The sequence below is a fragment of the Hyla sarda genome, chromosome 2 (assembly GCF_029499605.1).
Source record: "Hyla sarda isolate aHylSar1 chromosome 2, aHylSar1.hap1, whole genome shotgun sequence".
Taxonomy (NCBI): domain Eukaryota; kingdom Metazoa; phylum Chordata; class Amphibia; order Anura; family Hylidae; genus Hyla; species Hyla sarda.
In genome coordinates this window covers 501,436,080-501,448,091 of record NC_079190.1, presented here as the reverse complement: position 1 = coordinate 501,448,091, position 12,012 = coordinate 501,436,080, and the positions used below count along the sequence as shown (strand labels likewise).

Genomic DNA, 12,012 nt, shown 5'->3' with positions numbered 1-12,012 from the left:
CCCTGGTACAGGTAAAGAGTACAGAACATGTAATACCTCCCTGTACTGTAGGGGGCGCTACCAGACACCAGTCAGTGCATGCACTTCAGTAATACAGGTAAAGAGTAGTACAGAACATGAAATATCTCCCTGTACTGTAGGGGGCGATACCAGACACCAGTCAGTGCATACACTTCAGTAATACAGGGGTTTTACCAGTGAAATGCCCATTCTGATTGGTCGGTTCTTCCGGCCATTGACACGTTTCACAGATCGGGACTGTCTGTACATTGTATGTTGAGTCTGGTTTCAACTTACGATGGTCCAGAAAAGACAATTGTATGTTGAAACTATTGTATGTTGAGGCCATTGTAAGTTGAGGGATCACTGTACTTGCCCATGTCAACTTATCTATGTTGGTCAAACAAACCTTGAGTTCTAGGTGAGGTTGAACCAACATAGATATAGTATCCGAAATAAACACCTTGACCTGCCTGTATCAAAGCATTTTTGTGAGGTAGGTCACGGCAAAAAAAACCTCAGATGTAAAATTATTGATCGTGTACCCGCATTAAAGAAAGGAGGAGACAGAGAGTACTCAAAAAAATTAGAACTTTATTGGATTTATGAATTAGGATCATTGAAACCGAGGGGTCTAAATGTAGATTTCACCATTACTCCAGGTGTAAGCAAATTGAGATAATCTCTTTTTATGGATATTAAATATGTTATTTTTGTGTATGGGTCCCCTTTAAATATACCTTCTAGTTCTACATTGCTTCTCAATAGAGTTTTCCTTAAAGGGGTACTCCGGTGAAAATCTTTTTTTCTTTTAAATCAACTGGTGGCAGAAAGTTAAACATATTTGTAAATGACTTCTATTAAAAAAATCTTAATCCTTCCTGTACTTATTAGCTGCTGAATACTACAGAGGAAATTATTTTCTTTTTGGAATGCTCTCTGATGACATCACGAGCACAGTTCTCTCTGCTGACGTTATAATAATAATAATAATAATAACGCTTTATTTATTGTTGTCCTTAGTGGGATTTGAACCCAAGTCCCCAGCACTGCAAGGCAGCAGTGCTAACCACTGAGCCACCATGCTGCCCTTAGCATACATCTGCTATGCATGGTTGCTAAAATGGACAGAGATGTCAGCAGAGAGCACTGTGTTCGTGATGTCATCAGTGTTCCAAAATGAAAGGAATTTCCTCTGTAGCATTCAGCAGCTAATAAGTACTGGAAGGATTAAGATTTTTTAATAGAAGTAATTTACAAATATGTTTAACTTTCTGCCACCAGTTGATTTAAAAGAAAAAAGGTTTTCACCTGAGTACCTCTTTAACGTGATGAAGTGTCTAATAACTGTTTATTTCTTCCATAGATCAAGCAGAGGTTGGAGAACGTCTTACACTCACCGCGTATCCCATGTGAGAATTGGATATCTACAAATATACTCACTCATTATATTCTTATTCTTCAGACTATAATGTTTCTATCTATAAATGTGTGAAACATTTTTTTTCTAAATTCTTTTTATAATCAAGGTATGGCTTATGGGCGTTCCTTTGCCTTCACCAAGATGGCTGCCGCTAGCGCCATGTCGCTCTGCGCCGATCACGTGGTGCGGGGAGCGGACGCGCTATTGGCCATACAGGTTTCCAAGCCAACACACTGTGTTTGGCAAGCATGGAGACGCTGCAATGGCGGTGAGTGTGACGTCCCTCCTCTTCTTTTCATTGTTTTTATTCCTATACCTGTTTACACCGATTATGTAATTACACTGTCCTATGCATTTTGCACATGTACATAACTTTTATATGAAGATCAGCACCTTAATCACATTGAGCACAGCATAATGCACTTTATATAAACTATATTGTAATATACTACTATTCTGCTTTTGTATTGTTTATAACTTAATCATTGTATCACTTGATTGTTAAATTGATTACTTGTTTTCACATAAATATGTGGCATTTCTCACTGTTTGAATGCTTGAGAAAGCCGGTGAGAGACCGGTGAAACGTTGTATCACTTTTTTTTGCATGGGACAATAAACCACTTTTGAACTGTCCCTGGAGTGCTGCGGATTTTCTGTGTATGTATTGTCTGGGCAGAACGTGACCGGGTCTATTGCGCTGGCACCCACTTTACATGTTTGCAATTTTTTGGGTTGTGCTGCCAACTACAAACTTGTGTAGATAGATAGATAGATATTAAGATATGAGATAGATATTAAGATATGAGATAGATAGATATAAGATAGATAGATAGATATGAGATAGATAGATAGATAGATATGAGATAGATAGATAGATATGAGATAGATAGATAGATAGATATAAGATAGATAGATAGATATGAGATAGATAGATAGATAGATAGATAGATAGATAGATAGATAGATAGAGATATGAGATAGATAGATAGATATGAGATAGATAGATAGATATTAAGATATGAGATAGATAGATATGAGATAGATAGATAGATATGAGATAGATAGTTAGATATTAGATAGATATGGGATAGATATTATATATTCATAAATACAAGTGTACGGTGTCCATTTTAGGACAGCATCAGCCGTCAGCTGTATCTCCGTCAGTTGTCAGGAAAAACAGCGTCCCGCCTCCTCCCTCATCCTTCAGCGTCCCGCCTCATCCCTCAGACCAATCTCCGTCAGGCTTCAGCGAAAACGCCGTCCCGCCTCATCCCTCCTCCGTCAGGCGTCAGCCAAAACCTTTGTCACCCTAAACTCTGTCACGCCTCAGACGAAAATGAAAGTGCTGAGTCAGCTCCACAGACACCGTGATTGGTTGATGGGAGGGTGTGCAGTCCCACTCCACTGTTTAAGCACACTTCTCTACAAACCCTAATCTCTCATGTACCCAACTTTTCCCGATTCCTGCAAAACCTAGTTATGTACTCAGCTTTTCCCGATTGCTGCAAAACCTACAGTTATGTACCCAGCTTTTCCAGATTCCTGCAAATCCTACACTCATGTACCCAGGTTTTCCACATTCCTGCAAATTTCACTCATGGACCCAGCTTTTCCAGATTCCTGCAAATCCTACACTCTCATGTGCTTAGTTTTTCCCGATTTGCAGGAATGGGGAAAAGCTGGGTACATGAGTATAATTTGCAGGAATGTGGAAAAGCTGGGTACATGATTGTAAGATTTGCAGGAATCTGGAAAAACTCAGCTTTTCCCAATTCCTGCAAAAACCTACAGTTATGTACTCAGATTTTCCCGAATCCTGAAAAAACTAGTTATGTACTCAGCTTTTCCAGATTCCTACAAAACCTAGTTATTTACTCAGCTTTTCCTGATTCCTGGAAAACCTACAGTTATGTACTCAGCTTTTCCAGATTCGTGCAAATCTTACACTCATGTACCCAGCTTTTCCAGATTCCTGCAAATCGGGAAAAGCTGAGTACACGAGAGTGTAGGATTTGCCGTAATCTGGAAAAGCTGAGTACATAACTGTAGGTTTTGCAGGAATCGGGAAAAGTTGAGAGTGTAGGTTTGTTTTGCAGGAATCGGGAAAAGCTGGGTACATGAGAGATTAGGGTTTGTAGAGAAGTGTGCTGAAACAGTGGAGCGGGACTGCACACCCTCCCATCAACCAATCACGTTGTCTGTGGAGCTGACTCAGCACTTTCATTTTCGTCTGAGGCGTGACAGAGTTTAGGGTGACAAAGGTTTTGGCTGACGGAGGAGGGAGGTACATCTGACGACTGATGCGGTCCTAAAATGGACCCCGTACAAGTGACATCATGACATTAATTTGCATAGTGTTGTGTAGAATAAATGACTGTGATCCGCACATCACAATACATAATAGTGTAATACAAATCTCCCAATCGGGGATAATACTATATACAAAGCAGATGTAGTGTTATTGTAGACAGATAGAAAGTGCAGGCGGGGGGTATACAGGTATAAAGGAGGGCTCCGCTCTGAGGACATCCCACTCACCCTATGTCCTCCTATTCCACAGCCATCAGGGGTATAGACAAGTGTGCAGAGAAGATTCCGGACTCTGCTATTAGGATTGTTACTGAACACTTCCTGTCACATGATCTCTGTTTGATCATGTGACTCCTGCACAGACTCAGTGACTCAGTGAATCTAGAGTTCCCATAGTAACTGTGGGCAGGAGAAGAAGAAGAAACTTCCCTCCGCCCTCTCCAGCGCTGTATACTAGAACCATTTATACACTTATTCCTCCGCCATTCACTCATATAACTTGTTATTCCACAATTGGCCCCACCAGGTCTCTGTGGGGAACACATATACTGTGTTTCTCCGAAAATAAGACCGGGTCTTATATCAATTTTGGTCACGAAAAACACACTAGGGCTTATTTTCAGTGTAGGGCTTATTTATTTACGGTATGTACATTGAACAACATACCGTACATTGCCCCCTAACTACTCTGTATTCCTGTACCCGGGCTGCAAATATTAAAAACAAACTTTAACTTACCTTCGTCCTCCGTTCCCCTGTTGCTAAGGCCTCATGGTCCCTCCGCTGCTCTTGCTGCTTCCTGGTGTTGGGACGTCTCAGAGCCTTCAGCCTATCACCGGCCGCATTGATGTCCCGCCTCTGCCGATGATAGGCTGAGCCCACTGTCATGTAAGAAGCCGGCCGGTGATAGGCTGAAGGCTCTGAGACGTCCCAACACCAGGAAGCAGCAAGAGCAGCGGAGGGACCATGAGGCCTTAGCAACAGGGGAACGGAGGACGAAGGTAAGTTAAAATTAGTTTTTTAATATTTGCAGCCTGGGCATTGCCTAGGTCTTATTTTCGGGGTAGGGCTTATATTGCAGCCCACCCCGATAATCCAGTTAGGGCTTATTTTCGGGGTAGGGTGTTTTTTTCGGGGAAACAGGGTAGGTGCAGCATCTGTCTATTCCCTGCACTTGTCCTGCTCCAGGACCGGATCCAGGACTGTGGACCAACCAGGTCATCCCAGAGATGTCCCTAATTAACCCCTTAAGGATGCAGGACGTAAATGTACGTCCTGGTGAGGTGGTACTTAACGCACCAGGACGTACATTTACGTCCTAAGCATAACCGCGGGCATCGGAGCGATGCCCGTGTCATGCGCGGCTGATCCCGGCTGCTGATCGCAGCAGCCGACGCCCGTGATCTCGCGGGCGTCCGCCATTAACCCCTCAGGTGCCGGGATCAATACAGATCCCGGCATCTGCGGCAGTTCGCGATTAAAATGAACGATCGGATCGCCCGCAGCGCTGCTGCGGGGATCCGATCATTCATAACGCCGCACGGAGGTCCCCTCACCTTCCTCCGTGCGGCTCCCGGCGTCTCCTGCTCTGGTCTGAGATCGAGCAGACCAGAGCAGAAGATCGCCGATAACACTGATCTGTTCTATGTCCTATACATAGAACAGATCAGTATTAGCAATCATGGTATTGCTATGAATAGTCCCCTATGGGGACTATTCAAGTGTAAAAAAAAAATGTAAAAGTAAAAGTAAAAAAAAAGTGAAAAATCCCCTCCCCCAATAAAAAAGTTAAACGTCCGTTTTTTCCTATTTTACCCCCAAAAAGTGTAAAAAACATTTTTTATATACATATTTGGTATCGCCGCGTGCGTAAATGTCCGAACTATTAAAATAAAATGTTAATGATCCCGTACGGTGAACGGCGTGAACGAAAAAAAATTTTTAAAGTCCAAAATTCCTACTTTTTTAATACATTTTATTAAAAAAAAATTATAAAAAATGTATTAAAAGTTTTTTATATACAAATGTGGTATCAAAAAAAAGTACAGATCATGGCGCAAAAAATGAGCCCCCATACCGCCGCTTATACGGAAAAATAAAAAAGTTATAGGTCATCAAAATAAAGGGATTATAAACGTACTAATTTGGTTAAAAAGTTTGTGATTTTTTTTAAGCGCAACAATAATATTAAAGTATATAATAATGGGTATCATTTTAATCGTATTGACCCTCAGAATAAAGAACACATGTCATTTTTACCAGAAATTGTACGGCGTGAAAACAAAACCTTCCAAAATTAGCATAATTGCGTTTTTCGTTTTAATTCCCCCACAAAAATAGTGTTTTTTGGTTGCGCCATACATTTTATGATATAATGAGTGATGTCATTACAAAGGACAACTGGTCGCGCAAAAAAAAGCCCTCATACTAGTCTGTCGATGAGTCCTTAAGGCCAAAATGGGCTGAGTCCTTAAGGGGTTAAAGGGCTTATTCTAGGTCCTGGGGGCATGGTTGGGGATGGCCCATAGGGCTCCTCTTCTTCACATCCAATCCCTTATATCCTCAGTGGGTCATATGTACATTACAGTGTATCGGTCACATGTAGTCAGTCTGGGTTAGGCTGGGTTCACACTACGTTTTCTCCCATACGGGAGCGCATACGGCAGGGGGGAGCTAAAAGCTCGCGCTCCCGTATGCCTTCGTATGCGCTCCCGTATGTCATTCATTTCAATGAGCCGACCGGAGTTTATTGCATTAAGCATCAGTATAAAAAGGCAAAGGGCGTATTTAACATTGACCAATTAAAATGTAGACACGAATAAAAAGCGTATTTACATTGACCAATAAAAATGTAGACATGGATAAAAAGCGTATTTACATTGACCAATAAAAATGTAGACATGGATAAAAAGCGTATTTACATTGACCAATAAAAATGTGGACACATCTAAAAGGTGATATAATTATTTGATTTTACACACTTCTTCCCAGGGTACATAGCGCCAATTAGCAGATAGTGAAATTCTTTAGCAAGTAACTTTAGTTACAGGAAATCTAACTTATTAGGAACACGACCTTGAGAAGACTGAGAACGAGAAGAAGGAGATAAGAAAGAAAGAGAATAAAACAATAATAAAGGAGAACTCTAGTGCAGCCTTTCACTAACTACAACTCACAGCATGCCCTGCTACAACCTTTCACTAACTACAACTCACAGCATGCCCTGATACAACCTTTCACTAACTACAACTCACAGCATGCCCTGATACAACCTTTCACTAACTACAACTCACAGCATGCCCTGCTACAACCTTTCACTAACTACAACTCACAGCATGCCCTGCTACAACCTTTCACTAACTACAACTCACAACATGCCCTGCTACAACCTTTCACTAACTACAACTCACAGCATGCCCTGCTACAACCTTTCACTAACTACAACTCACAGCATGCCCTGCTACAACCTTTCACTAACTACAACTCACAGCATGCCCTGCTACAACCTTTCACTAACTACAACTCACAGCATGCCCTGCTACAACCTTTCACTAACTACAACTCACAGCATGCCCTGCTACAACCTTTCACTAACTACAACTCACAGCATGCCCTGCTACAACCTTTCACTAACTACAACTCACAGCATGCCCTGATACAACCTTTCACTAACTACAACTCACAACATGCCCTGCTACAACCTTTCACTAACTACAACTCACAGCATGCCCTGCTACAACCTTTCACTAACTACAACTCACAGCATGCCCTGCTACAACCTTTCACTAACTACAACTCACAGCATGCCCTGATACAACCTTTCACTAACTACAACTCACAACATGCCCTGATACAACCTTTCACTAACTACAACTCACAGCATGCCCTGCTACAACCTTTCACTAACTACAACTCACAGCATGCCCTGCTACAACCTTTCACTAACTACAACTCACAGCATGCCCTGCTACAACCTTTCACTAACTACAACTCACAGCATGCCCTGATACAACCTTTCACTAACTACAACTCACAGCATGCCCTGATACAACCTTTCACATATTGTGTTTATTATATTGTAATGAAGTAATTTATATATCACACTTTCTCCAATATTCATATAGGTGAGTAGAATATCCCCAGCGCAGGTCCTCCCCCTTTATACCTGTATAGCCCCCCGCCTGGGACAAGTGGTTCGGGGCTCGGGGAGTCTGACCGGCGGCCATTGTGAAGAGCATAGGCGGAGACTGCGGGCGGCAAGTTGCAAAACTACATCTCCCAGCATGCCCAGATAGCCTTTGGCTGTCTGGGCATGCTGGGAGTTGTAGTTTTGCAACATCTGGAGGGCCACAGTTTTGAGACGACTATGCAGTGGTCTCCAAACTGTGGTCCTCCAGATTTTGCAAAACTACAGCTCTCAGCATGCCCAGACAGTCCAGGCATACTGGGAGTTGTAGTTCTGTAACATATGGTCCTTCAGATGTTGCCAAACTACAAGTATGCCTGGACATGCTGGGAGTTGTAGTATTGCAACATCTGGAGGGCCACAGTTTGGAGACCACTACACAGTGCTCTCCAAACTGTGCCCTTCCAGCTGTTGCATAACTACAACTCCCACCATACCCTACGGCTGTCAGTACATGTTGGGAGTTGAAGCTTTGCAACAGCTGGAGGCACACTGTTACCTAACTCAGTGTTTCCCCACCAGTGTGTCTTCAGCTGTGGAAAAACTACAACTCCCAGCATGCACGGCTGTCAGTGCATGCTGGGCATTGTAGTTTTGCATTGTAGCATTACTAGAGAGCCATTGACTGTCCAGGCATGCTGGAAGTTTCGCAACAGCTGGAGGCACCCTGTTTGGGAAACACTGCCGTAGGGTATTTTTGGTGGAGGAGGCAAGCGCCATGCTTGTATCCGGGTCCGCCCCCATGCAAATCCCTAATTTAGGCCTCAAATGTGCTTGGAGCTCTCACCCTCCGGAGCCCTGTCATATTTCATGACAACAGTTTAGGGCCACATATGGGGTATTTCCGTACTCGAGAGAAATTGTGATACATATTTGGGGGTCTTTTTCTCCTTTTACCCTTTATGAAAAGATAAAGTTGGGGGCTACACCAGTATGTATGTATGTATGTAGTGTGTGGTGCTTGTAAAAAGTGTACAACAGTAATAGAAAAAAAAAAAAAAGCTGTGGCCCCCCCCAAAAAAGGGGTGGCGCACGCAGCTCCCTTAACCCCTAATAGGACTCGGGGTCAAGGAACAGACCCTAATAGGACCCTTGTGGACCTATTAGGGGGTCGAGGGGGGACTTTTTTTTTTTTTTTTTACTTTTTTTAAAAACTTTTTTTACTTTATTAATTCCTACCTGTCCCTGCAATCCGCTGTCCCTATTCTAAGGCTGGTGAGGGGGCTTCGGAGCTCCGAGGGGGGGATCCACGGTCTTCTCCTCACTGCTGCACCAGCTGGCTGAACACAGAGAGCGGGTGCAGCAGCGGGAAGGGACCGTTAACCCCTCCTCTGCCGCGCTACTATTGTTCAGACGATCGCCGGCCAAAAGTAGCGTCACCTCTCCCCAGCAATGGCAGGTGATTGGTGGTGTATCGTACACCGCCGATCACCATCTAGTTCCGGGTCATCGGGTCACCACTGACCCGAATGACCGGAATCACCGCAGATCGCCCGCGCGATTTCGGGAACCCCCTCGGCGTTTGCCTCGGACGCCTGCTGAATGATTTCAGCAGGCATCCGGTTTCGCAACCCGCCCGGTGCGTGGCGGGATGCGAAATTTGCCAGGACGTATGAGTACGTGCCTGGTCCTTAACCCCTTAAGGACTCAGGGTTTTTCCGTTTTTGCACTTTCGTTTTTTCCTCCTTACCTTTTAAAAATCATAACCCTTTCAATTTTCCACCTAAAAATCCATATTATGGCTTATTTTTTGCGTCGCCAATTCTAGTTTGCAGTGACATTAGTCATTTTACCCAAAAATGCACGGCGAAACGGAAAAAAAAATCATTGTGCGTCAAAATCGAAAAAAAAACGCCATTTTGTAACTTTTGGGGGCTTCCGTTTCTACGCAGTGCATATTTCGGTAAAAATGACACCTTATCATTATTCTGTAGGTCCATACGGTTAAAATGATACCCTACTTATATAGGTTTGATTTTGTCGCACTTCTGGAAAAAATCATAACTACATGCAGGAAAATTTATACATTTTAAAAATGTCATCTTCTGACCCCTATAACTTTTTTATTTTTCCACGTATGGGGCGGTATGAGGACTCATTTTTTGCACCGTGATCTGAAGTTTTTATTGGTATGATTTTTGTTTTGATCTGACTTTTTGATCACTTTTTATTCATTTTTTTAATGTTATAAAAAGTTACCAAAATACGCTTTTTTGGACTTTGGAATTTTTTTGCGCGTACGCCATTGACCGTACAGCTTAATTAATGATATATTTTTATAGTTCGGACATTTACGCACGCGGCGATACCACATATGTTTATTTTTATTTTTTTTTACACTGTTTTATTTTTTTTCACACTGTTTTCTTTTTTTATGGGAAAAGGGGGGTGATTCAAACTTTTATTAGGGAAGGGGTTAAATGACCTTTATTAACACTTTTTTTTTTACTTTTTTTTTGCAGTGTTATAGGTCCCATAGGGACCTATAACACTGCACACACTGATCTCTCATCCTGATCACAGGCGTGTATTAACACGCCTGTGATCAGCATTATCGGCGCTTGACTGCTCCTGCCTGGATCTCAGGCACGGAGCAGTCATTTGTCGATCGGACACCGAGGAGGCAGGTAAGAGCCCTCCCGGTGTCCGATCAGCTGTTCGGGACGCCGCGATTCCACCGCGGCGCTCCCGAACAGCCCGACTGAGCGGCCGGGATACTTTCAGTTTCACTTTAGAAGCGGCGGTCAGCTTTGACCGCCGCTTCTAAAGGGTTAATACCGCACATCGCCGCGATCGGCGATGTGTGGTATTAGCCGCGGGTCCCGGCCGTTGATTAGCGTCGGTACCCACGCGATATGATGCGGGTAAATATACGTCCTGCGTCGTTAAGGGGTTAAAGTTGGATGGGAAAATGAAAAAGAAAAAAAATTTCACTAAAATGCTGGTGTTACCCGAAATTTTCACAAGGGAAAATAGGAAAAAAGCCCCACAAAATTTTTAACCCCATTTCTTCTGAATAAGAAAATACCCCATATGTGGATGTAAAGTGCTCTGCGGGTGAACTACAATGCTCAGAAGAGAAGGAGCCACATTGGGATTTAGAAAATAAAATTTGTCCAGAGTGCCATAACAATGCAGCCCCCCACATGTGACCCCATTTTGGAAACTACACCCTTCACGTAATGTACTAAGGGGTGCAGTGAGCATTTACTAATCTGACAGATTAGTAAATTTGCACAGCCCACTGTTCCAAAGATCTGTCAAACACCAGTGGGTGTAAATGCTCACTGCACCCCTTATTAAATTCTGTGAGGGGTGTAGTTTCCAAAATGGGGTCACATGTGGGGGGGTCCACTGTTCTGGCACCACGCAGTTTTTATAATGGGGTCATTTGTGGGATATTTCTAATATGAAGACCCTTAAAAATCCACTTCAAAACTGAACTGGTCCCTGAAAAATTCCGATTTTGAAAATTTTGTGAAAAATTGGAAAATTGCTGCTGAACTTTGAAGTCCTCTGATGTCTTCCAAAAGTAAAAAAAAAATTCAACTTTATGATGCAAACATAAAGTAGACATATTGTATATGTAAATCAATATATATTTTATTTGGAATATCCATTTTCCTTAGAAGCAGAGAGCTTCAAAGTAAAAAAAAATGCAACATTTTAAATTTTTTCATAAAATTTGGGAATTTTTCACCAAGAAATGATGCAAGTATTGACAAAAATTTACCACTGACATAAAGTAGAATATGTCACGAAAAAACAATCTCAGAATCTGAATGAAAAGTAAAAGCATTCCAGAGTTATTAATGCTTAAAGTCCTTAACCCCTTGGGGATGGAGGTTTTTTTCGTTTTTGCACTTTCGTTATTTCCTCCTTACCTTTTAAAAATCATAACCCTTTCAATTTTGCACCTAAAAATCTATATGATGGCTTATTTTTTGCGCCACCAAATTCTACTTTGTAATCACATCAGTCATTTTACCCCAAAATGTACGTTGAAAGATAAAAAAAATTCATTGTGCGACAAAATTGAAGAAAAAAAACATTTTGTAATTTTGGGGGCTTCCGTTTCTACCCAGTA

The 12,012-nt window shown here is 42.4% G+C and overlaps 2 protein-coding genes across 3 annotated transcripts in view; one reads left to right on the top strand and one right to left on the bottom strand.

The window, feature by feature from the left end:
- The window catches only part of LOC130357227 (gastrula zinc finger protein XlCGF8.2DB-like), a 48,006-nt gene extending 43,941 nt beyond the window's left edge, over window positions 1-4,065 (bottom strand). The window contains exon 1 of one of the 2 annotated variants that reach the window (XR_008889139.1): window positions 3,968-4,065. The gene's annotated coding sequence lies outside the window, so the exon portion shown is untranslated. The remainder of the gene's footprint in view (window positions 1-3,967) is intronic. The other variant, XM_056559833.1, reaches the window with a different exon arrangement.
- LOC130357218 (oocyte zinc finger protein XlCOF8.4-like) overlaps window positions 1-12,012 on the top strand; it is a 329,282-nt gene that overhangs the window by 138,672 nt on the left and 178,598 nt on the right. The window lies entirely within an intron of this gene.